Below are 27,838 nucleotides of genomic sequence, written 5' to 3'. Positions count from 1 at the left end.
ATGTTCATTGGTAGTACCACGGAGGGGAGAGGGAAGGGTAAAGTACCTTTTAGATCATATAGACTTGTTATTTTGGGTGATGGGAAAAGTGGCACCTGAAGTGTATGCAGTGAGCACAGCACAACCAAAGTAAAAATGAGTGTTTGAGTACATATGGATGCTGTTGTTATTAGGTCCCCTCAAGTCATTCTGACTCGTAGCGACATTGTGCAACAGAACAAAACACTGCCTGGTTCTGCACAACCTTCACAATCCTTGATATGCTTCAGCCCTTTGTTGCAGCCACTGTGTCAATTCATCTAATTCAGAGTCTTCCTCTTTTTCACTGGCCTTCTAGTTCACCAAGCATGATGTCCTTCTGCAGGGACTGATCCCTCCTAACAACATGTCCAAAATATGTGAGATGTAGTCTCGCCATCCTTGCTTCTAAGGAGCATTCTGGTTGCGCTTCTTTCAAGACAGATTTGTTCATTCTTTTGGCAGTCCATGATCTATTCAAAATTCTTCACTGACACCACAATTCAAAGGCAACAATTCCTTTCTGGTCGTCCTTATTCATCATCCAGCTTTCCCATGGATATGTGGATATTGAAAACACCACGGCTTGGGTCAGGCGCACTTTCGTCTTCAAGGTGACATCGTTGCTTTTTAACACTCAAAAGAGATCTTTTGCAGCAAATTTGCCCAATGCAATGGATTGTTTGGTTTCTTGACTAAGCTGCTTCCATGGGTGTTGATTGTGGATCCAAGTAAAATGAAATTCTTAACAACTTCAATCTTTTCTCTGTTTATCATGATATTGCTTATTGGCCCAGTTGTGAGGATTTTTTGTTTTTTTTCTGTAGAGGTACAATCCATACTGAAGGCTGTGCTTTTTAATCTTCAGCAGTAAGTGCTTCAAAGCTTCTTCAACTTCAGCAAGCAAGGCTGTACCATCTGCATAACACGGGTTGTTGATGAGTCTTCCTCCAGTTCTAATGCCACGTTCTTCATATCCTCCAGGTTCTCGGATTATTTGCTCAGCGTACAGATTGAATAGGTATGGTAAAGGACACAACCCTGAAGCATGCCTTTCCTGAATTTAAATCAGTCAGTATCCCCTTGTTCTGTTCGAAAAACTGCCTCTTGATCTATGTACAGGATCCTCAGGAGCACAATTAAGTATTCTGGAATTCCCATTCTCCACAGTGTTATCCAGAATTTGTTATGATCCACAGAGTCCAATGCCTTTGTATAGTCAATAAAACACAGGTAATCACCTTTCTGGTACTCTCTGCTTTCGACCAGAATCCATCTGACATCAGCAGAGATAGCTCTCCTTGCAGTCCTCTTCTGAATCCAGCTTAAACATCTGGCAGTTCCCTGTCAACATACTGCTGCAACCGCTTTTGAATGATCTTTAGCAAAATTTTACTTGTGTGTGGTATTAGTGATACTGTTCAATAATTTTCACATTCAGTTGGGTCACCTTTTTTTGGAATATGCTTTAATATGGATCTCTTCCAGTTGGTTGGCCAGGTAACTCTCTCCAAATTTTGTGGTATAGACCAGTGAGCACTTCCAGCATGGTATCTGTTTTTGACACCTCTCAGTTGGTATTTCACCAATTCCTTGAGCCTTGTTATTTGCCAATGCCTTCAGTGCAGCTTGGACTTCTTCCTTCAGTACTATTGGTTCCTGATCATTTGCTACCTTGTGAAATGGTTGAACATCAACCAATTCATTTTGGTATAGTGACTCTGTATTTCTTCCATCTTCTTTTGATGCTTCTTGCATCTTTTAATATTTTCCCCATAAAGTCTTCAATATTGCAACTTGAAGTTTGATTTTTTTCTTCAGTTCTCTCCATTTGAGAAATGTCGAGCATGCTCTTCTCTTTTGGTTTTCTATCTCCAGGTCTTTGCACGTGTCATTATAACACTTGACTTTGTCTTCCAGTGACCCCCTTTGAAATCTTCTGTTCAGCAATTTTACTCCATCATTTCTTCCATTTGCTTTAGCTATTTTACATAAAAGAGCAAGTTTCAGGATCTCTTCTGACATCCATTTTGGTCTTTTCTTTCTTTCCTGTCTTTTTAATGACCTCCTTTCTTTATGTATGATGTCCTTGATGTCATTCCACAACTTGTCAGGTCTTCAGTCAGTAGAGTTCAACATGTCAAATCTATTCTCAAGATGGTCTCTAAATTCAGATGGGATATACTCAAGGTTTTACTTTGGCTCTGGTAGACTTGTTCTAATTTTGTTCAATTTCCTCTTGAAGTTGCATATGAGCAATTGATGGTCTGTTCCACAGTCGGCCCCTGGCCTCATTCTAACTGATGATATTGAACTTTTCCATCATCTCTTTCCATAGATGTAGTTGATTTGATTCCTGTGTATTCCATCTGGCAAGGTCCACATGTTTAGTCATTGTTTATGTTGTTGAAAAAGGGTATTTTCAACAAAGAAGTTGTTGGTCTTGCAAAATTCTATCATTTGATCTCTGGCAGCATTTTTGTTACCAAGGCCATATTTTCCAACTACCGACCCTTTTTCTTTGTTTCCAACTTTCACATTCCAACCACCAGTAGTTATCAATGCATTTTGATTGCATGTTCAGTCAATTTCAGACTATAGAAGTTGGTAAATTCGGTTTCTTCATCTTTTGTCTTGGTACATAAATCTGAATAATAATTGTATTAACTGGTCTTCCTTACAGGCATATGGATATTATCCTATCCCTGACAGCACTGTACTTCAGGATAGATCTTTAAACATTCTTTTTGAAGATGAACACAATGCGGTTCCTCTTTAAGTTGTCATTCCTGGCATAGTAGACCATATGACTGTCTGATTCCAAATGAGCAACAGCAGTCCATTTCAGCTCACTAATGCCTAGGATATTTATCTCTATGTGTTCCATTTCACGTCTGACGATTTCCAATTTTCCTAGATTCATCCTTCATACATTCCAGGTTCTGATTATTAATGGATGTTTGCTGCTGTTTCTTCTCATTTTGAGTAGAGTCACATCAGCAAATGAAGGTCCTGAAAGCTTGACTCTATCTATATCATTAAGGAAGACTCTACTTTGAGGAGGCAACTCTTCCCCAGTCATCTTTTGAGTGCCTTCCAAGCCAAGGGGCTTATCTTTCAGCCCTATATCATTCGATGTTCTGCTGCTATTCATAAGGTTTACACTTGCTAATTCTTTTGAGAAGTAGACAGCCAGGTCCTTCTTCTTAGTCTGTCTTAGTCTGGAACCTCAGCTGAAATCTGACCACCATGGGTGACCCTGCCAGTGTTTGAATATTGGTGGCATAGCTTCCAGTATGACAGCAACATGCAAGCACTCACAGAATGACAAACTGATAGGTCCAGGGGGACCATACGGATGGGCATAGGCATACTGGTATATGGGTAGGTACAGGTGAGAACAGAAAGAAGTATCTATCCAAAAAAAGCCATTGCCGTCGAGTCGATTCTGACTCATAGCAACCCTATAGGACAGATGAGAACTCCCCCATATGGCTTCCAAGGAGCACCTGATGGATTCGAACTTCTGACCTCTTGGTTAGCAGACGTAGCTCTTAACCACTATGCCACCAGGATTTCCAGAAGTATCTATAAAAAAAATTTTTTTGTATGTGTAAATACAAGTATGTGGGTGCAGGCATATGCATTCACTGATAATACAAATTTGAATAATCCACAGACATAACCAAATACTTCTCAGTGTGGTTTCCTGGGTTTGAAAGATTAGGACCATAGTCTCATGGGACAACTCAGCCAAGTGACATAACAGTTCACAAAAATCATGATCTGCATCCTGGGGAAGAGAATAGAATCTGGGGTCTTAAAAGCTTATGAGCGGCCATTTAAGACAAAACTACCGGTCTCCACTTGCCAGGAGTATAACATTAAAAAGGAAACCAAAAGTTCAGGGCAGAAACAAGTCTACACAAGCAGCAACCCAACTCACCCTGAGACCAGAAGAATCAGATGGTGCCCAGCTAATGCCACCTATATCGTTCTTACTGGGGTCCCAATAGATAGTCTCAGATGGAATAGGTCAGTACTTCACTGATCCTCTACTTGAGCAGAGCTCAAATTCTTATTTAAAAAAAAAAGAAAACATGCAAACTGAAACACTAGAGAACAGAGGACTCCCTGAGACTGTTGCCAAGAGGCACTCTTTAAACCTAGAATTGAGCCTATTTCCTGAGATCACCTGTTAGCAAAATAGCAAAATGGCACACAAAATAAAGGATATTACCCTTAAGACCTGTGCTTCACTTAAAAACCAAAGTTTTTTTTTTAAATCTATATTCTTTCTACGATTTTGTTTAATTACTTATGTTCACGCCTTTTAAGTTGTTCTTGAGTGAAATAAATGAATCAGTCTTTTTTTCCCCAATAGTCATTTTAGAACTCTAAGAAGGCTTTTCATAATATCTAAGTTTTTTAAAAGGGATAAAGATGATACTTTGGGAATTCTTTTATTTCTTTATTTTGCAGTTTTTTTAAATATATATTTGGATCAAATATTCCATTTTCAATTTTTTTCCAGATTCTATGAATTATTTTAACAGAAGTTTCCAATCATGTTTCATAAATTGAAATGCATAGATATACAACACGTAGCATAATATGTTTAGTGACAATTACATGTAAGGTATGAATTTAAGAACTCATAAAACTGTATTCATATTTATGGTGACTTGTAAGGAACTTCCATTTATTAATATAAATATTAGGATGTAAAATATACCAGAAGAGGTCACACACTCATTAACGTTTTAACTTTTAGCACTGACATTTGCTTATTCTTTATTTCAGAGGACACTGCATTAAGCTGCTTATACAAAGAAAACTGATATTTATTAAACATCCACATGACAGGCATTGCTGAGGACTCTTAGTTTGTTCATTTATGTTATTTCCATAAAAGCCTAAGAGGTTTACTGCTATTACCTTTTTTCTTTTCTTTTAAACAAAGGAAAAAAAGTGATGTCCCCAAGATTATAGAGCTAAGTAGGTGTTGTGGCAAATCCAAGCCCAGTCTCCTTGTGACACCGGGTTCACTGTGGTAGCTGTTTTTGCAGCTCAACTTGTCATGTTCGTATTGTTTCTGAGAATAATGGGTGCTTGTACCCAGAAACCAATCCAGTGCCGTCGAGTCGACTCTGACTCATAGCGACCCTATAGGACAGAGTAGAACTTGCACAAAGGACAGAAATCAGTATTTTTACTTTTTTTGTATCTCATAGCACTGAAGGAGGACTTAGTGTTTAATAGATGTGTTAAACACACATGTTGAATATGGTAATATAAAAAAAATGAAATGTGAATATTTATGAACATAATCACTTTAAGAAGCAAGACAATGGTATGCAATTGAAACAAAATTTGAATCCAAATAAACGTTACATCTCCTAAGACTTAACCTCACCAAGATATAGGGTTAACTTTTCTATGGTTTAGATCTTGTCTTGATAAGAGCAGCAAATGTATCAAGGGATTGTTCATTTTCATAAAAATAACTAGATTCAGATAGGACCATAAGGCCCAATTTGACCACACACAAATAAAAATAAGTTGTACTCAGGGCGGGGCCAAGATGGCTGACTAGGTAGAAGCTACCTCAGATCCCTCTTGCAACAAAGACTCGGAAAAAAAAGTGATTCGATCACATACATGACAATCTATGAACCCTGACCATCAAACACAGATCTAAAGAGTTGACCTGAGTGACAGGTGAGCAAAAAGCTGTGTCCTGAAGCAGCAACTGCCTCTGAAGCTAGCGACCAGCACCACAGCCTGGAGCCCTCACGGTTCCCTGGTGCCAAGTGGCGGGGCTGATTGTGGCTTGCTGAGATGGGGCAGGCACGGGACACAGCCCTAACCCCTACCCCCTGGGGTAACACCCGTAGGCACTCAGCCAGCGCAAGCAGGCTGCACACTAATGTGGCTAATGAGAGAGCAAGCAACCACGGGGAAGCAGCGACTGTTTTCGGAGCCTGGAGCCAGCGTCCCAGTCAGAAAAACATGGCGCCGGGCTTTGGACTGGGTGCAGGGGAGCTGAGCACGGCATCCTGAGACAGCGCAAACACGGGAGGAAGCCCTAGCCCCATGAAGTGACCTGCGGGGAAGCCAAGCCAGTGCAGGCAGGCAGCACAGCAATGCAGCTGACAGGAGAAGTCACCGGGAGGCAGTGACTGGTTTTGGAGCCTGGAGTGAGGCGTCTCAGCCAGGGAACCTTGGTGCTGGGCTTTGGACAGGGAGTGGAGGAAATGACCACGGATTCTGAGACAGCACAAGCACAGGACGCGGGCCTGACCCTCAGGGGCATTCTCACACACACAGGCTACACACCCCTCCAGAATCTCAGATAAAACAGTCATCACCAAGCAAGATAATTAACTTTGTCTATATCCCTGGGTGCTACTCTCTCCGATCTATCTGATCCCTCATATCCCTTCCCAGGCGGCTTCATTAACATTGGAATTTCCTGGGCCAGAGAGTGAAGTGCTCTGCAGTTTGTTTTTGTTTTGTCTTTTCCTAACCCATTCTCCTGGCCTGAGAGAAGCAGCTACAAAAAACGCAGGGACCAAAAATCCTTCTCTGACTTCCCGAAATTGGAATAAAGGTACAGAACCAGCTCCAGCCAAGCATATGAGATCCACACTCTTGGGCTTTCATCCCTACAGGAAACAAGGTGGCTATTATAATGCAAAGGCAATTCTGATAGTGATCTGACTGTACTTGTTTTCGCAGATTACTGGAAAGACAAGTTCTCCAGGTCTGATATATCTACCTATTAAACAGAGCCCTCACTGACCCACAGTGGGGAACTGAGGGCTAAAGCTCCACCCAAACCACCTAGCCTCCTGCCACAGGGGTCTGAGGATAGTGACACCTACCAATCTGTAGAGGTATATGCATTGGGGGCCTAAGGTACAGCGGCAGAGCCACCCACCAAAGTGCTTTAGGAATACAGACACACCTACCTCACTGGCACTTGGGGGAAGCCTGTCAGCATCCTGCCCCCCTCCAGAGTGGGAGCCCCTGCTGCTACTAGAATCTGGTGCACACAACTATCACCACTACTCCTCTAACTGAATAGGTGACAGTCTACACCACACACTATTCTTCTCAAGAATAGTGAATGGACTCTTAGGCTTATATATCTGGTAACAGCCCAAACCAGCTGGTAAGAGGACATAAGTGATTCAAAAGCTACGACAATCAAGACAGTGCAATCTAGTAGCCCATCTACGTATATTGAAAGAAAACAAAACAAGATAAGGCTCAGTGAGCAAATATAAAATAAATCATTACAATACCTTATAGATGGCTTGGAGACAACAGTCGATATCAAACCACATAAAGAAGCAGACCATGATTGCTTCTACAACTCCCCAAATTAAAAAATCAAAATCTTTCCCAAATGAAGATCCAATCCTGGAATTGCCAGATGCAGAATATAAAAAACTAATTTACAAAATGCCTCAAGACATCAGGGATGACCTCATAAATGAAATAAGGCAATCTGCAGAAAAAGCCAAGGAACACACTGATAAAGCAGTTGAAGAACTAAAAAAGATTATTCAAGAACACAGAGGAAAAATTAATAAGTTGCAAGAATCCATAGAGAGACAGCATTCAGAAATCCAAAAGATTAACAATAAAATTACAGAATTAGACAACTTAATAGGAAGTCAGAGGAGCAGAATCGAGCAATTAGAATGCAGAGTGGGAGATCTGGAGGACCAGGGAATTGACACCAATACAGCTGAAGAAAAATCAGATAAAAAAAATGAAAAAAAATGAAGAAACCCTAAGAATCGTGTGGGACTCTATCAAGAAGAATAACTTGCGTGTGATTGGAGTTCCAGAAGAAGGAGGGATAACAGAAAATACAGAGAGAATAGTTAAAGATCTTTTGGCAGAAAACTTCCCTGACATCATGAAAGACAAAAGGATATCTATTCAAGATGCTCATCAAACCCCATATAAGATTGCTCCAAAAAGAAAATCACCAAGACATATTATCATCAAACTTGCCAAAATCAAAGATAAAGAGAAAATTTTAAAAGCAGCCAGAGATAGAAGAAAGGACTACAAAGGAGAATCAATAAGAATAAATTCAGACTACTAGCAGAAAGGATGTAGTCAAGAAGGCAACGGGATGACATATATAGAGCACTGAAGGAGAAAAACTGCCAGCCAAGGATCATTTATCCAGCAAAACTCTCTCTCAAATATGAAGGCGAAATTAAAACATTTACAGATAAACACAAGCTTAGAGAATTTGCAAAAACCAAACCAAAAACTAAAGGAAATTGTTTGGCCAGAAAATCAATAACATCAGATAACAGCACAAGACAAAGACATAGGACAGAACATCCTGATATCAACTCAACTAAGGAAATCACAAAAACAAATTAGGATTAATTTTAAAAAGAAAAAAAATGCTCAAAACAGGGAATCATTGAAGTCGTTATGTAAAAGATCAAAATAATCAAAAAGAAGGACTAAATACAGGAAGCATAGAACTGCCATATGGAGAGGAAAACAAGGCAATATAAGATGATACAAGTTAGGTTTTTACTTAGAAAAATAGGGGCTAATATTAAGGTAACCACAAAGCCATCTAACAATTCCATAACTGAAAATAAAAACCAAGAAAAACATAACAACTCAGCAAACATAAAATTTGAATATTATGAAAATGAGGAACACACAATTTACAAAGAAAAACATCTTAGCACAAAAAAGTAAGTGAAAAATGAAATTGTCAACAACACATACAAAAGGGCATCAAAATGACAGCACTGAACACATAAAAAAAAACTTATCTATAATTACGCTGAATGTAAATGGACTAAATGCACTAATAAAGAGACAGAGAGTCTCAGGCTGGATAAAGAAACACGATCCGTCTATATGCCGCCCACAAGAGACACACCTTAGACTTAAGAGACACAAAAAACTAAAACTCAAAGGATGGAAAAAAATATATCAAGCAAACAACAGTCAAAAAACAGCAGGAGTAGCAATATTAATTTCTGACAAAACAGACTTGAAAGTTAAATCCACCACAAAGGATAAAGAAGGACACTACATAATGATTAAAGGGACAATTGACCAAGATATAACCATATAGGGTATTTATGCACCCAATGACAGGGCTGCAAGATACATAAAACAAACTTTAAAAGAACTGAAAAATGAGATAGACACCTCTGCAATTATAGTAGGAGACTTCAACACACCACTTTCGGAGAAGGATAGCACTTCTGGTAAGAAGCTCCATAGAGACACAGAAGATCGAATTGCTGCAGTCAACCAACTTGACCTCGTAGACTTATACAGAACACTCCACCCAACAGCTGCAAAGTACACTTTTTTTTCTAGTGCACATGGAACATTCTCTAGAATAGATCACATATTAGGTCATAAAAAAAACCTTTGCAGAATCAAAAAAAATCAAAATATTACAAAGCATCTTCTCAGACCACAAGGCCATAAAAGTGGAAATCAATAACAGAAAAATCAGGGAAAAGAAATCAAATACTTGGAAACTGAACAATACCCTGCTCAAAAAAGACTGGGTTAGAGAAGATATTAAGGAGGGAATAAAGAATTTCATAGAATGCAACGAGAATGAAAATACTTCCTATCAAAACCTCTGGGACACAGCAAAAGCAGTGCTCAGAGGTCAATTTATATCAATAAATGCACACATACACAAAGAAGAAAAAGCCAAAATCAGAGAATTGTCCCTACAACTTGAACAAATAGAAAGCGAGCAACAAAAGAATCCACCAGGCACCAGAAGAAAACAAATAATAAAAATTAGAGCTGAACTAAATGAAGTAGAGAACAGAAAAACAATTGAAAGAATTAACAAAGTCAAAAGCTGGTTCTTTGAAAAAATTAACAAAATTGATAAACCATTGGCCACACTGACTAAAGAAATACAGAAAACAAAACAAATAACCCGAATAAGAGACAAGATGGGCCATATCACAACAGACCCAAATGAGATTAAAAGAATCATATCAGATTTTATGAAAAATTGTACTCTAACAAATTTGCAAACCTACAAGAAATGGATGAATTCCTACAAAAACACTACCTACCTAAACTAACACAATCAGAGGTAGAACAACTAAATAGACCCATAACAAAAAAAGAAATTGATATGGTAATCAAAAAACTCCAAACAAACAAACAAACAAAAAAAGCCCTGGCCAAGATGGCTTCACTGCAGAGTTCTACAAAACTTTCAGAGAAGAGTTAACACCACAACTACTAAAGGTATTTCAAAGCACAGAAAATGACGGAATACAACCTAACTCATTCTATGAAGCCACCATATCCCTGATACCAAAACCAGGCAAAGACACCACAAAAAAAGAAAATTACAGACCTATATCCCTCATGAACATAGATGCAAAAATCCTCAACAAAATTCTAGCCAATAGAATTCAACAACATATCAAAAAAATAATCCACCACAACCAAGTGCGATTTATACCAGGTATGCAAGGCTGGTTTAATATTAGAAAAACCATTAATGTAATCCACCATATAAATAAAACAAAAGACAAAAAACACATGATCTTATCAATTGATACAGAAAAGGCATTTGCCAAAGTCCAACACCCATTCATGATAAAAACTCTCACCAAAATAGGAACTGAAGGAAAATTCCTCAACATAATAAAGGGCATCTATACAAAGCCAACAGCCCACATCACTCTAAATGGAGAGAGCCTAAAAGCATTTCCCTTGAAAATGGGAACCAGACAAGGATGCCCTTTATCACCACTCTTATTCAACATTGTGCTAGAGGTCCTAGCCAGAGCAATTAGGCTAGACAAAGAAATAAAGGGCATCTGGATTGGCAAGGAAGAACTAAAATTAGCTCTATTTGCAGATGACATGATCTTATACACAGAAGACCCTAAGGAATCCTCCAGAAAACTACTGAAACTAATAGAAGAGTTTGGCAGAGTCTCAGGTTACAAAATAAACATACAAAAATCACTTGGATTCCTCTACATCAACAAAAAGAACATTGAAGAGGAAATCACCAAATCAATAGCATTCACAGTAGCCCCCAAGAAGATAAAATACTTAGGAATAAATCTTACCAAAGATGTAAAAGACCTATACAAAGAAAACTACAAAGTACTAGTGCAAGAAACTAAAAGGGACCTACATAAGTGGAAAAACTTACCTTGCTCATGGATAGGAAGACTTAACATAGTAAAAATGTCTATTCTAGCAAAAGCCATCTATACATACAATGCACTTCTGATCCAAATTCCAATGACATTTTTTAATGTGATGGAGAAACAAATCAACAACTTCATATGGAAGGGAAAGAAGCCCGGATAAGCAAAGCATTACTGAAAAAGAAAGTGGGAGGCCTCACTCTACCTGATTTTAGAACCTATTATACAGCCACAGTAGTCAAAACAGCCTGGTACTGGTACAACAACAGGCACATAGACCAATGGAACAGAATTGAGAACCCAGATATAAATCCATCCACATATGAGCAGCTGATATTTGACAAAGGCCCAGTGTCAGTTAATTGGGGAAAAGATAGTCTTTTTAACAAACGGTGCTGGCATAACTGGATATCCATTTGCAAAAAAATGAAACAGGACCCATACCTCACACCATGCACAAAAACTAACTCCAAGTGGAACAAAGACCTAAACATAAAGACTAAAACGATAAAGATCATGGAAGAAAAAAATAGGGACAACGTTAGGAGCCCTAATACAAGGCATAAACAGAATACAAAACATGACCAAAAATGACGAAGAGAAACCAAATAACTGGGAGCTCCTAAAAATCAAACACCTATGCTCATCTGAAGACTTCACCAAAAGAGTGAAAAGACCACCTACAGATTGGGAAAAAACTTTCAGCTATGACATCTCTGACCAGTGCCTGATCTCTAAAATCTATATAATTCTGTTAAAACTCAACCACAAAAAGACAACCCAATCAAAAAGTGGGCAAAGGATATGAACACACACTTCACTAAAGAAATATTCAGGCAGCTAACAGACACATGAGAAAATGCTCTCGATCATTAGCCATTAGAGAAATGCAAATTAAAACTATGATGAGATTCCATCTCACTCCAACAAGGCTGGCATTAATCCAAAAAACACAAAATAATAAATGTTGGAGGGGCTGCGGAGAGACTGGAACTCTTATACACTGCTGGTGGGAATGTCAAATGGTACAACCACTTTGGAAATCTATCTGGCGTTTTCTTAAAAAGTTAGAAATAGAACTACCATACAACCCAGCAATCGCACTCCTCAGAATATACCGTAGAGAAATAAGAGCCTTTACAGGAACAGATACATGCACACCCCTATTTATTGCCACAGTGTTTTCAATAGCAAAAACATGGAAGCAACCAAGGTGTCCATCAATAGATGAATGGTTAAATAAATTATGGTACATTCACACGATGGAATACTACGCATTGATAAAGAACAGTGACAAATCTGTAAAACATTTCGTAACATGGAGGAACCTCGAAGGCATTATGCTGAGTGAAATTAGTCAGAGGTAAAAGAACAAATACTGTATAAGATCACTCTTATAAGTTCTTGAGAAATAGTATAAACTGAGAACACATTCTTTTGTGGTTACGAGAGGGGGAGGGAGGGAGGGTAGGAGAGGGTTATTTACAGATTAGTTAGTAGATAAGAACTACTTTAGGTGAAGGGAAGGGTAATACTCAATACACGGAAGGTCAGCTCAACTGGACTGGACCAAAAGCAAAGAAGTTTCTGGGATAAACTGAATGCTTCGAAGGTCAGTGGAGCAAGGGCGGGGGTTTGGGGACTATGGCTTAAGGGGACTTCTAAGTCAATTGGCTTACTCTATTATGAAACATTCTGCATCCCACTTTGAAGTGTGGCGTCTGGGGTCTTAAATGCTAACAAGCGGCCATCTAAGAAGCATCAATTGGTCTCAACCCATCTGGACCAAAGGAGAATGAAGAACACCAAGGTCACAGGATAACTATGAGCCCGAGACAGAAAGGGCCACATGAACTAGAGACTTACATCATCCTGAGACCAGAAGAACTAGATGGTGCCTGGCCACAACCAATGACTGCCCTGACAGGGAACACAACAGAGAACTCCTGAGGGAGCAGGAGATCAGTGGGATGCAGACCCCAAATTCTCATAAAAAGACCAGACTTAATGGTCTGACTGAGACTAGAAGAATCCCGGCGGTCATGGTCTCCAAATCTTCTGTTGGCCCAGGACAGGAACCATTCCCAAAGACTACTCATCAGACATGGAAGGGACTGGACAATGGGTAGGAGAGAGATGCTGACAAAGAGTGAGCCACTTGTATCAGGTGGACACTTGAGACTATTGGCATCTCCTGTCTGGAGGGGAGATGGGAGGGTAGAGAGGGTTAGAAACTGGCAAAATGGTCACGAAAGGAGAGACTGCAAGAAGGGAGCGGGCTGACTTATTTGGGGGAGAGTAAGTGGGAGAATGTAGTAAGGTGTATATAAGCTTTCATGTGACAGACTGACTTGATTTGTAAACTTTCACTTAAAGCACAATAAAAATTATTTTAAAAAAAGAAAGAATGGGAAGGGAAAAGGAAAACAAAACAAACCCAAAAACAAGATGTAGAGAGTTCCTCCTTTAAAGATATATAGACATTGACATAGATAATGATATATACACAGAGATGTATAGATATAGAGATAACAAAAAATACAGAGAGATAGAGATACAGATATAGGTACAGGTAGAGATATGTGAATACAGATGCAGACGTAGATAGGAACATATATATAACGAGGAAAGATATACACAACTGGGAATGGTGTCCATGACAAGGAAAAGCATATGTGGCAAGAGAAGATATACATTACGAGGAAAGCTATCCATGTCAAAATAAGGTAAACCACAATGACTGGAGAATAGCGAAATCACATTTCAATGGAGCGTTGGGTAGCAGACTAGACTCACTCACTAGATAAGAGACTTGTTTCCGGCAGTGATCTAATAGATTTACAATTCACCTCGTGTCTCAGTAAATTTGTTTCTTGTTATTAACTTATTGAGTCAAAAGAAAAAGTAATCTTGGAAATAAAGTCTTACATATTTATTATTTTTTCATATTCATGACTTTTTCATCCTCAAATAATTCCTAAGCTAAGTGGAGACGATATAACAGACATTGGTATTCCTTTCAGACCTTCTAAGACTGAACTTAGAAGATTACCAATACATATGTAACACACAGAAGACTGAGCGTCAAGTACAATGGAATAAAAGCGAGTGGACTCAAAATTCCTGATTTCAAAACTTACTGCAAATTTACAATAATCAACACAATGTGGTACTGGCACAGTATAGACAAACAGATCAATAGAACAAAAATCAGAGTATATAAGTAAACCCGTACATCTATGGTCAATTGATTTTCAACAAGAGTGCCAAGACTATTCAATGGGGAAAGAATAGTCTCTTCAACAAATGATGCTGGGACAATTGACTATGCACATGCAAAAGAATGAAGTGGGCCCCCTACCTCATACCACACGTAAAAATTAACTGAAAATTGATCAAAATGTAAGAGCAAAAATTATAACACTTTTAGACAAAACAAATCTTCCTGAATTTGGATTCAGAAATGGATTCTTACCTATGATACCAAAAGCATGAATAACAAAAGAAAAAAATAGATATATTGAGTTTCATCAAAAAAATTAAATATATATATATATATATATATAGCAAATCAAAGGACATTAAAATCAAGACAACCTACAGAATGGGAGAAAATATTTATAAACCATATATCTGATAAAGACCTAATTTACAGAATATATAAAGAGCTCTTACAGCTCAACAACAAAAACACAAATAGCCAAAATTAAAAAATGGGCAAGGGACTTGAACAGACATTTATCCAAAGGAGATATGCAAATGCACAATAGATTCATGAAAAGATGCCCAAACATCATTAATTATTGTTATTTTTGTTATTAGGTGCCATCCAGTCAAGTCCAACTCATAGCGACACTATACACAATGGAACAAAACACTGCCCAGTCCTGCGCCATCCTTACAATCGTTGGTATGCTTGAGCCCATTGTTGCAACCACTGCATCAATCCATCTCAGTGAGGGTCTTCCTCTGTTCTGCTGACCTGGTACTTTACCAGACATGATTAACATTTTGAGAAACTCTCAAACTGAGAGTTATCATATGACACTTTACATTCTCACTCACAATGTATGAGGACGAGCATGGCATTGGCCACAGTCCCACAATGTGTCACCACTTGCAAACTTTTCCTTTCCACCCTGGTTCACCTTGTCCAGTTTTCCTGTCCCCTCCCACCTTCTCGTCCTTTTTCCTGGGCAGATATTGTCCATCTGATCTCGTATACTTGATTGATCTAAGATGCATATTCCTCATGTGTGTTATTGTTTGTCTTATAAACCTGCCTAATCTTTGGCTGAAAGGTCAACTTCTAGAGTGGCTTCACATCTGAGTTAGAGGGTGTCTGGGAGCCAGTCTCAGGGGTTCCTCCAGTCTCTGTCAGATCAGTAAGTCTAGTCTTTTTTGTGAATTTGATAATTTGTTCTACATTTTTTCTACCGATCTGTCCAGGACCCTCTATTGTAATCCCAGTCAGAGCCTTTGGTAGTAGTAGCCAGGCACCATCTAGTCCTTCTGGTCTCGGGATTGTGTAGACTGTGGTTTACATGGTCCATTAGTCCTTAGACTAATTACTCCCTTGGGTCTTTAGTATAGTTCCCTCTCATTTGCCTCCCAAACAGAAGAGACAATAGTTGTACCTTAAATGGCCACTTGCAAGCTTTTAAGACCCTAGACACTACTCACCAAAGTAGGAAGTAGAACATTGTCTTTAAGAACTATGCTGTGCCGTGACATATATGGCCCACAAGTCTATGGTCCTTTGCCTTGGTACCTGGGAACTTCACTCCATGAGGTGTTTAGTTATGTCTAAGAGGTTTCGCTGACTGTGCCACTTATGTGCTTTATTGACTATATTAATATATGAGAAGCACCTACAGTCATGTAGTTAGAAATTTCCACCTATGAACTTGTATCTGCCAGTGAGTGTGTTCCCTTACGCCTTCCCTCACCTCTTGGAATATCTATGTAACAATTTATAGATTATTGTCTGTTTCTTCTGTTGTTGCAGGATTCTCTATGCTATAGCAGTTATCACACCCGTTGCCGCTGAGTCCATTCCAACTCACTGCAACCCTATAGGACAGAATAGAGCTTTCCCATAGGGTTTCCAAGGAGTGGGTGGTGGATTTGAACTGCAGACCCTTTGTTTAGCAGCAGAACTCTTAACCACTGCACCACCAGTGCTCCAGTAGTTACCATTGTTGTTGTTGTTGTTGCTACGTGCCCTCAAGTTAATTCTGATTCATAGCGGCCCTATCCAAAAACCCACTGCTGTCGAGTCGATTCCGACTCATAGCGACCCTATTAAAAAAAAAAAAAATAGGACAGTGTAAAACTGCCCTATAGGGTTTCCAAGAAGTGGCTGATAGTTGTCCTTTATTCCTGCATTCCTCTCAGTATCCTTTCTTGCTTTGGTCATGTTGTACTGACTTCTCCCTTTACGTTCACCAATATTAACTCGTGTCTACTGCCTCTTTGCTAATTTTCCCTCCTTCCCCTCTCTCATCCCTGGTAACCATCAAAGCCTTTTTTTTTTTTTCTTTTCCTGTGTGTAAACACTTTGTTGTTACTTTTAAAAAGCAGTCTCATACTATATAATATATATATATATTTTGTGTGTGATTAAATTATTTCACTCAGCATAATACCCTCCAGGTTCATTCATGTTGTGAGATGCTTAAGTTTTCTATAAATTTTAGAGGTCAAACTCTTGTTGGATATATCATAGCCAAATATTTTTTCCAATCTGTAGATTCTCTTTTTACACTTTTGAAGAAGTCTTTTGTTAAGCATACATGTTTAATTTTTAGGAGATCCCGTATATCTAATTCATGTTTTTCTGTGTATTTTTAGTTATCCTTGGTAATCTATTAATGCCTCATATTAGGGCCCCTAGAATTGTTCCTAAATGTTCCTCTATGATCTTTATGGTTTTAGGTTTTATATCTAGGAGTTTGATCCATTTTGAGTTAGTTTTGTGTACCATGTGAGGTATGGATACTGTTTCATTTTTCTGCAGACAGATATCCAATTTTGCCAGCAACATTTGTTGACGAGACTGTCTCTTACCCATTCAATAATCTTTTGTCCTTTGTGGAAGATAAGCTGTCCATAGGTAGATGGATTTTCATCTGGATTCTCAATTCTGTTCCACTGGTCTATGTGTCTGTTGTTGTACCAGTACCAGGGTGTTTTGACTACCATGGCTGAATAATAGGTTCTGAGATGAGGCAGCGTGAGGCTTTCTATTTTGTTCTTCTTTTTTAATAAGGCTTTACTGATTCAGGGCCTTTTCCCTTCCATATAAAGTTAGTGACTAGTGCTTCCATCTCAGTGAAGAATGCTTTTGGAATTTAAATCAGGATTGCATTATATTCATATTTCGCTTTGGGTAGTATTGACATTTTCACAATGTTAAGTCTTCCTATACCAGAACATGGTGTGTTTTTCTACTTATGCAGGTCTCTTTTGGTTTCTTGCAATAGTTCTGTAGTTTTCTTTCTATAAGTCTTTTACATCCCTTGTTAGGTTTATTCCTAAATATTTTAATGTTTTGGGTGTCTATTGTAAATATTGTTTTCCTAATTCCCTTTTCACAGTTCTGTCTGTTGATGTAGATGAATCCAGGTGATTTCTGTATGTTAATCTTGTATCCTGACATTTTGCTGAATGCTTCTATTAATTCCAATAGCTTTCTTCCAGCAGCAGAGACCAACACTAATTCCCCAATATGGCACAATTTCTCTGGGTGATCAGCCAGCAACCTGGTGGCAGGTTGATTATACTGGAACACTTCTATCATGGAAAGAGCTGCATTTTGTTCCTAATGGAATAGACACTTACTCACTCGGCATACAGATTTGCCTCCCATGCATACAATGCTTTTGCCAAAACTACCATCTGTGGACTTACAGAATGCCTTATCCACCATCATGGTATCCCACACAGCATCACCTCAGATAAAGGAACTCACTTCACAGCAAATGAAGTGTGTCAATAGGCCAATGCTCATGGAATTCACTGGTCTTTACATGTTCCTCATCATCCTGAAGCAGTTAGCTTGATAGAATAATGGAATGGCCTTCTAAAGACACAATTACAGCACCAGCTAGGTGGCAATACCTTGTAGGGTTGGGGCAATGTTCTCAGGAGGCTATATATGCTCTAATCCAGCATCCAATATGGTGTTGTTTCTCCCATAGCCAGGATTCAGGGGTCCAGGAATCAAGTGGTAGAAATGGGAGTGGCACTACTCACTATTACCCCTATTAACCCACGTGCAAAATTTTTGCTTCTTGTCCCTATGACCTTATATTCTGTGGGTCTAGAGGTCTTAGTTCTAAAGGGAGGAATGCTCCCACCTGGAGGCACATCACTGGTTCCACTAAACTGGAAGTTAAGAAGGCCACTTTGGGCTCCTTATGCCTCTGGATAAACAGTGAAAGAAGGGAGTTACATATTGGCTGTTATGATTGATCCTGATTACCAGGAGGAAATTGGATTGATATTACATAATGGAGGTAAAGAAGAGTATGTCTGGAATGCAGGTGATCCCTTAGGGCATCTCTTAGTACTACCATACCCTGTGATTAAAGTCAATGGAAGACTACAGCAACCTAATTTTGACATGAATAGTAATGTCTTCGACCCTTCAGGAATGAAGGTTTAGGCCACCCCTTCAGGAAAGGAACCACAACCAGCTGTAGTGTTTGTTCAAGGCAAAGGGAATATGGAATGGGTGGTGGAAGAAGGCAGTTCTAAATACCAGTTAAGTCCACATGACCAGTGGCAGAAATGTAGGCTGTAATTGTTATGAGTATTTCTACCTTGTGTGTGTGCATCAGATATTTTTGATTTCTTCACTTATAAAATATAAAATGTAAACCAGGCTAGTGCGTTTTCGGTTGTATGTGTGTTAGTTGTATCACGATAGATGCAAGAATGAATTGATAATTATCTTTATTCAGAGATTATGTACGGTTTAAGGAGATGTGTATAAGTGCCCAGTTGACAAGGGATGAGCTGTGATTGTTAAGGTTGTGTGTCAACTTGGCTGGGCCATGATTCTCAGTGGTTTGGCGGTTATGATGTAGTTTGGAAGTTATATGATGATGAGATCACCTCCATGATGAGATTTGATATAATGTGATCACCTCCATGATGGGATCTGCTGTGAGTAGCCAACCAATTAAAAGGGATTATCCTTGGGGGTGTGGCCTGCATGCAGTATAGGTAGACTTTCTGGCAATACTCAGGGGCTTCTGCTCCCACTGGATCCTCCAGCTGGCTCCTGTTCATCGGACCTCTGGTTTTCGGGAGTTGAGCTAGCATCTTACCTGCTGTCTTGCCTGCTGATATTGGGATTCGACAGTCTTTGCAACCTGTGAGCCAGAGCCCTCCTGTATGACTTGCCAATCTCGGGTTCACCAGCCCCTGCAGCTATGTGGATGAGGAGAAGCCTCCAGTCTCACTCAAGGGCTTGGGATGTTCCTGCCTCTACATCCATGTGAGCCATTTCCATAGTATAAGTCTCTATATATTTATTTATACATTTTACTGGTTTTGCTTCTCTGGAGAACCCTACCTAAGACATAGGAGTTTAACTTCCTCAGGATCAAAAGCTGGCCAGAGAAACAAAAGGCAAATAGTATGGCTAAACTGGATGAGACCTACCATATAATAAATGAGAAAAATATTATTAAAAACTGCCAGAAAAAACACCATATAAAGAAATAATAAACTATCCTGGAAGAGGTATTTTTATTCAGATTGGTCTTCCTCCTCTCTGTGTGTCCATCTGATATTACTCATAGTTTAACAACAAATTAAAAGGACACTTATAAAAGTTGATGCATGAATTACATTGAAGTCACACCATGGACATTTCCTTCTAAAATTATTTTTCCTTATAGTAAATAGTAAACAAATTTAATGACTTAGGAAAGGTGGAAGCAGAATGATCAATTTCTTTGATAATTTTTCAATAGTACCATAGAAGACAATTATTTTCTTTCCTATCCTGTACATAGCCCCTCTTTTTCTGAAAACTGCACTGTAATAGTCCTTTAACGATTCTTCCTCATCTCTTATTCAATGCCTTTGTGTGGAGCCAAGTCTACTCCCAGTGCCACCCTTAGTATATACTAATCTCTTGGCAAATTCTAGCACACCTTCGGGAACTATTGTCAAAGAGAACTGGATTTCAAAACAAATAATACAGACCTAGAACTGGTGAGGAGGTGTGTGAGACTGTGTGAGAGTATGAGTACATGTCTGTGCGTGGTAAGAGAGACAGACAGAGAGACTCACCACATAGGCAAACGCTGCTTGGGAAGAAAGACAGTCCAGAGGAACATAGATGGATGTCATTATTAGAACACCTGAATTCAGTCATGGCTACTGTAATTTACTGTTAAATGAGCCTATAATTCCCTTTTGCATATTTTTTTCCTTATTGTTTGGAGTAAGCCGCTTTGAGTTGGAATTTTCTCACATGCAGCAAAAGGAACTAAAAATATTCAGATATACAGATATCAACTAGGCAAAATATTCCCCTTTTTTCCAGTGACCACAGTCACATTATTAACATGAATTAAAAAGGAAGGATTGGTAGAGGAGAGTTCTTTAATATCAAGCTCAAAATATAGTTTCATACACCCGTGAGGTACAGATGTGTGTTTGTGTGTGCCTGTGTGTGTGCTCAAATCATTAAATGTACATTAAACCATTTGTCCCACAATTATAGAGGGCATTCTATTAATTGTGTTGCAGCTTGCTGCTGAAAACATAAAGAATAACTTTCTAAAGAAATTATCTGGTTTTTATGCATGTAAGTACGTATACTAATACGAAATTTATATTCTGGGTGAAACAGCCTTGCATTTAATGGACAGCAGTCAATAATTGATTATTTTTCCTTCTGTTGCCTTACAGCTAACCAAGGCTATCCTCCCAGTTACTATAGAATCACAGGTATGAGAGGAAAAAATGATGGTGGTAGGAAACGATGCTAGAATAAAACACACTATGGAATATTTTTGACTTGTGTTCATACCTATCTATTCTATGGACTGTTTTTTTCCTACAATATTTTAACCAGTTAGAGAAATACAGTATCTATTTCGTTGAAGTCATTCACCATTTTTAAAGACTTATTTCTTATAAAATTCTAGAAGGTAATAAGAAATACCTTCTTGTGAAGTCATGATTCATTATTCAATTTTTAGATTAAAAAAAGAGAGGCCTGGAAAGAAGATTCTGAGTAAACATGTCATTTGTAGCTTTTAACAAATGTCATTGAAATTGGAGATTTAACATTCTGCAGGCTACAGGACACAGACGGCACCCCATGTCTGAGTCTATCTGGGAGACAGTTTTCTTTCACTCATAGTTTTGAAATTAAACTAGGTGAAAATGAGGGTATTTCATATAAAAGTCTCTATTTTTGGCTTACACAGTTTTCTTTAACTGCAGGCATGGAGTTGAGAAACAGAAGCACCCACTTTGCAGACTTTCCCTCTGCAGTTTGCTGCAGTCCCAGCTGGCCAGCCTCACTCATTATTACCTGACTGAACCCTAAGACATTCGAATTTACAACCCATGGGAAGTGATACAGGTTCAGATAAATAAATAGAAAAGATAACTTTCTAATACAGAGCATGAAGAAAAGAACTTGGTATTGGTGAGCACAGTATGTTTGGAAGACAATGCATATACCGAGGATTCATCTGGAGAAACAACAAAAGAGCAGCACTGGAGTAGTGAATCAGGGCCACAACACAGCCTAGTCTAACAGGTTCAGTGATACACACAATACCAGACTGAATGCCTGCTGGTAAGGGCAGCATATTAGACGTTCTACATAACTTGTGACATTAACTAGTCCTAACAACGTGTCAAGGTAGACACTTTTCCTTTCCTTTTACATGTGAAGAAGACACAGAGTTTACCACAAATGCCCAAATTTATATGGTTAATGAGGCTCTAAACGAGAGTTCAAATCCAGATCTGTCTGATCCTAAATTCCATGTACTTTCCATCATGAAAATATTGAGATATTTTTGAGAGAAATGGCAGGAGGTAAGCAGAAGAAAAGTTTCTGAGCTCAGCTAAGCCTATGAGTTTTATTTGCTTGTTTGTTTCTCTTTGAATGGGCATACTAATAATTTCCCAACATAACCACAAAAACATATCAACTATTAAAGTAAGTTGAAGTGATTTACCCAAGACCACATAACTAGTTGATGACAGCACTATGTTTTGACCCTAGTTTCCACGTGTACTGAAGTATTTTCAACCATGCCCCATTTCCTTTTTCATCTACACACTCATATTTCTTAATCTCAAACATTTACTTATTTCTCACACTGGTCCCATTGAGAAGAATCAAAGAATATGCATTGTTTTATATAAGTGACATATTGTTAAAATTCTAGTACCATTTCTAAAAGTTTTCTTTTACTATAATATATTTAGTAGATTTATGGGGAAAGAATTTTATTCCTTCAAAAAATTAAATCTTCAGCTTTTTGATATTTTGAGTAAATAATAATATATTTGGTAAACATGAATATATTTATAGTTACTTCACATATTCTAATTTCAAAAATTTATGCACTGGGTTTTTTTTATGCAAGATATGCACTAAACTATATAAGACAATAAAAAATTAGCCTCAACTCGAATACATCAGTTTATGGATTTTTTTTAATGAACACTATAGTTTGCTGACAATTTGAAGATTACATTCATGAAACTCTAAAATAATTTTCTGATATTTTTGTGGGATATTTCTTAGTTGTATCAATGTACTGAACAAGTTTCACAATGACAATTCAAAGATATAGGTATTGGTTAAAAGAAATTATTTTAATTACCTCTTACTACCTGTTTCCATTTTCCTTTCTTCTTTTTTTTTTGTAAGTGATAAAAAAATTCATAAAATTGTACCACTACATAAATAATAATGTTATTTTTTATCTCTAGTAGAGTCAATAGTTTAACTACAAAACTCTACTGAAAAAGATTATAATACCAAACAACAATTTATATTTCTTAAATACACTACTGGCATATGTTTAGTGATACTCCATAAATCTACACAGATCAAACTTGACAAATTACATTTAAACAAATAAGCTTAGCTACTTTTTAAAAATCCACCTGATGGAAGAAAATCTGTAGCTGTCAATGAGATGTTGTTTAACCTGAGATTTCCTGAAGGGATCTGGGCTTTGGACTAAACCAAAACTATATCTTCGCAGCTTCTGCAGGCCATCTCCATCCCTCAGCACCCCTGCTATTCACATTTCACTCCACCTCGGCTAACCAGAAATCAAATCAAAATCCTTTTTGGTATGTTTTCAGACATGGAATTTTAAAGTCTGTTTAATCATGTAAGTTTTTCTGCAAATATCACTAAGGATAAATATCAACCTTCCTTTACGGATAAGAAAACCATGACACATAGACATTGATTAAATCTCCTAAGGTCAAGCTCAAAGTTGTTAAAATCAGCTTGGGTCTATGGACCTAGGTTTGACCATTTGGTATAGAAAATTGTGTCAATTTTGAGTAATAAATATTTTAAAACTAGTTCTTGTCTGCACTGGAATAATTCCATTAAGAGATATAAAGATAATTACTGCTGAATTATCAGGAAAATATTATAATCCTTATACTGAGAGTTCTTAAACATAATAGGTGTGCCTAAAAAAAAAAAAAATTTTTTTTTTGCCTGGCATACAGTAATTAGCAGGAAATCTTTCAATGAATGGATGAATACTATTGAGAATTATTTATAATAATGCACACTGGTATAGCATTTATTTCCAAAATGCTTCCAAAAGTATTACTGTATTTACACTTTCCAATATTCCCCAGAGTAGGCATCCATTCATTCATTCTACAAATATTGAGGTACCAACTATATGTAAAGGGTTGTTTGTGCCTTAAAGTGTAGGTAAAGTATGCTGGTTTGGGGGAAGAAAAATTAAGCATCAGCGAGTTGAGTGACTTGTTCAAGACCTTATGGCCAGTAGTTCAAGAGCCCTGGGGAGTTGACTGTCTACCAGCACTTGTTCTACTCCATCATGATGCATAGCATGTCTTGTACTGCAGCGTACTGCCTCTTTCAGTACAGGCCATGTGTTCTTTCTGCTAAACTAAACAAGAAGAAAATAGGAATAAGAGGTCTCTTTCCTTTTAGTCCTATTATATGACTCATTGTATAGGTTTCTGGGGAGATGACACAACAGTGAAAATAATTTCTGGCATACAATATGCTTCTCTTCATTAGTGACGGCTGCCTTGGTAGAAATGGGTGAGTAAGCCGGTTGGTTACCTGGAATTCGTATTTTTTTAAATGTTGCAAAAAAAAAAAAAAGCTAATTGTCCAATTATGAGGAGCCTTTGTAAATTTTAACAATATCTTGCCTCTAATGTTTTTGTAAAGATATATAAAACTGGCTCAAACCTGAATAAATAATTCCAAAGGCAAACTGTGAACATTCAAATCTGATATTATCTGATAAGGTCAATAATTACATTAGAATATTCAATTAATACTTAGTAAAAACAAGCTAACCATAAGTATTTTATACGATTTTATAATTTAATTAAAAAATTTAAAATTTAATTAAAAAAATAATTTTTTTATTTTTATAATTTAAAGACTCAGTTCGGAACAGCCTGCCCTGTCCCATTCTGCACTCTCCATTTCTTGTTACAGTAAAATAGATAATTGAACAGATTCCAGGCTCATTTCTAATTATCTTCTGGTCCTTCATAAACTTACTTTTTTCTGATAATGTAATCCTATTTCCCTTTCCCTTTTGAGTCTCAGAAGTAAGAAACAGCCAACACCTAGCCTTAAAAAAAAAATTACCCATCTAAAAAAAAACAAAAAACGACTTTTTTTTTCTTCCTTTTTCTTTTTCCTCCAGGAAGAAGATGATGTTGAATTATTGTGTCTGGTAGTCCCAAGATCTAATACATTGTTTATCAGTAAGTGACAAAACCAAACGGCTATTGAGGCAAACAGCATGATTTAATGCGATATGGATGTCCCAAATAAAGTATATGGATTTCTCTTGAAAGACAAGTGATTCTATGCAAAGTGAAAGTTAGTTTCCACTATCCACACCCCATCCCCTTGTTTTGGCTGTTGGAGATAGGCATATAGACAGGCATTACGTTGGTGTGCAAAACTCTGTGTCGATATAATGGTATTTCCCTAAAGATAAGGACTGGCAGGAGGAATTTTCATGCATACTGAATGAGTTTGGAAAGATTAATTAGAGTTATTTCTGTGACTACAGGCAAAAGAAACTCTTATTCTGGGTGGTTTCAGCCACACATAGAGGAAACCTGCCCCCTCTGCCACAGATGAGGAACAGAGGCCATCCGTCACATGGGTGCTTCCCTTAACACACACTGGTCTTTCAGGCCAGGGAACCTGTCTATGTTAATTAACTGACACCCAAAATAATAGTCTGACAATATGCAGCAACTCTCTCAAAACATGACTGATTCTCTTGTGTGGTAATTTCACTTCCACAGCTCTCAGACTGGTAAAAAAAAATATAATGACAATAAGGTTATGTGAGGGGCACACTGTGCTAACTCAGAAGGAATTTAAAATAATGATTTGTGTTTCTGCTCCTCAAATTGGCATTTATATCCTGTATAGGCTTTTTTTTTTTCTTTTTTTTTTTTTTTTAGTAGTCCCCAAGGAGCTCAATGGCATGGATATCTCTGCTTCCTAAGCAAGCTGGTTCACCGGAAGTGGTAAGCAACAGTTATGACTGATTTTTGTGTGTGTGTGTGAGAATGTAATTGCTACTCTCAGTCAACATGGAACAAGGGGCCATCATCCCACCAACAAACACTGTCATAAGTGCTTCATAGGATTTTGTGCTGAAATTGAGCAGGGGGGTAAGTATAAACATGTATTAGAGATATTTCAATGCTAGTTGTATATGAACATGAAATTAAAAGAATAACCTAAAGAACTCTCATGATATTTCAGAGGAACAAACTCTTGCCAAAATATTGGCTAGTATACAGCACCACATGTGTTTACATGGTTGTCTAAATCTATCCATGCAAGTAAATGCTCCCCAGTGAAATGAATATGCTCATTGGAATTGAGCAAGCTCTTAATGAAATGTCAAGCATGGGCTATAAATTTGCATAACTGCTTTTACCCAGTGAGCCCTTTTTTTATTAAAGCAGAATGCTTATCAAGGTCACTGTGAATGATTGTAGTTTCAAAGCTCCAGGGGAAGGCTCCAGAAACAAGAGTCAACAGAAAACAGATTTTAATTAACACTTTGAAGTTTATGGTTTGTCAAGACCTATTGGTCACTGTCTCTTTCTGGATGTATTTTGTAAAACTAATAAGCCAAGATGCTATGCAAAACTAGCTCCCCTGAAAGGAAAAATTAAAACTTATTTTTTGCCTTCTGCTAAGTATACTAAATAAAAATACATGTGTTTCTTGAGTTAGGATGCTACAGGTGTAGCTATTCTTGGGGGTTGCCTTGGGGTGCATTATACGTATGTTTGTTCCTGTACATGGTTTAGCAAAATACAACCACATGAAATATAATAGAAGGGGTGGTCGAATCCTTTCTACTTGTAACTTTTTGAGTCTTGCATACTATACAACACAGGCAGGATCACTTTTAACTGCATGCATAAGACAAAAGTACAAAAGGCCTGATAACATTAGTATTTTTAATATATGCAAATATTTTAAAAAGATTAGATAGCCAGTAATAAAAATACTCAACTAAGTTTACTATAATTACATTATTTTTTTTGTATTGTCACATAAGAGTTCACAGAAATAACATACTCCATTATTTTATTAGAAGAAAGATTTCCTGAGATTATGATACAGGAAAAAATCATTCAAAAACCAAACTGCTTATCATCTTAATTCACAAGGAAAAATGCCACTGTATATAGCCTTTTTGTTAAAACACTGAGAAAAGTAATCAGAGTTGTAAATAAGGAGAAACTTACCTGCCAATGTAAAGGAATCAGAAGTCTTCTCAGCTTTTCTAACGTAGGCCAAGTAGATCCGGAACCTCCTCTCACAGAGCTGTTTCAAAAACTGTTGCAATCCGCATATGAACATTCTGTTTACTTCAAGAAGTGTGGGCCTCTGGGCATTTCGACTCTTACTGCAGAGCCCATGATTTCTCACAGCTTTAACAACTCGCCTCACTCCCCGTCCTGCCTTCCTCTGGCCTCCTAAGGAAAATGGTTTTTGAACTCGCCGCTGAGAGTTAAGCTGTGGAACAAGAGTACTCCTCAGATCCCTGTCCGTAGTTGTAGCAGGTGTAGGGGGAGGGTTACTTTTCATCCATCAAAGAAGGGAGAGGGCGATGGGAATCAGAGAGCACAGCCTTTTAGCTGCGAGGAGCAGGGAGCCCAGCCGCCCGCGGCAGCGACATTGGCGGCGCGGTTGTGTTGCTGAGGCTGCAGCCTAGACCGGAGACGCTGTCCACCCCCTCCGGTGCTGAACTCAGGGGCTAGGGAGCTCCAGCCCGTCCCCAGATTGCACTTTCAGTCGCCCACAGATCACAGATTCCTTGTTT

General features: G+C 38.0%; 1 protein-coding gene across 1 annotated transcript in view; it reads right to left on the bottom strand.

Annotated features, from left to right (window-relative positions):
• SNTG1 (syntrophin gamma 1) overlaps positions 1-27,493 on the bottom strand; it is a 1,301,402-nt gene extending 1,273,909 nt beyond the window's left edge. The window contains exon 1 of the mRNA XM_049854568.1: positions 27,261-27,493. The gene's annotated coding sequence lies outside the window, so the exon portion shown is untranslated. The remainder of the gene's footprint in view (positions 1-27,260) is intronic.
• Positions 27,494-27,838: the final 345 nt, after the last annotated feature.

This window comes from Elephas maximus, chromosome 15 (assembly GCF_024166365.1).
Source record: "Elephas maximus indicus isolate mEleMax1 chromosome 15, mEleMax1 primary haplotype, whole genome shotgun sequence".
Lineage (NCBI taxonomy): Eukaryota > Metazoa > Chordata > Mammalia > Proboscidea > Elephantidae > Elephas > Elephas maximus.
The sequence above is the reverse complement of the archived record's forward strand: the minus strand, read 5'-3'. Positions and strand labels throughout refer to the sequence as shown.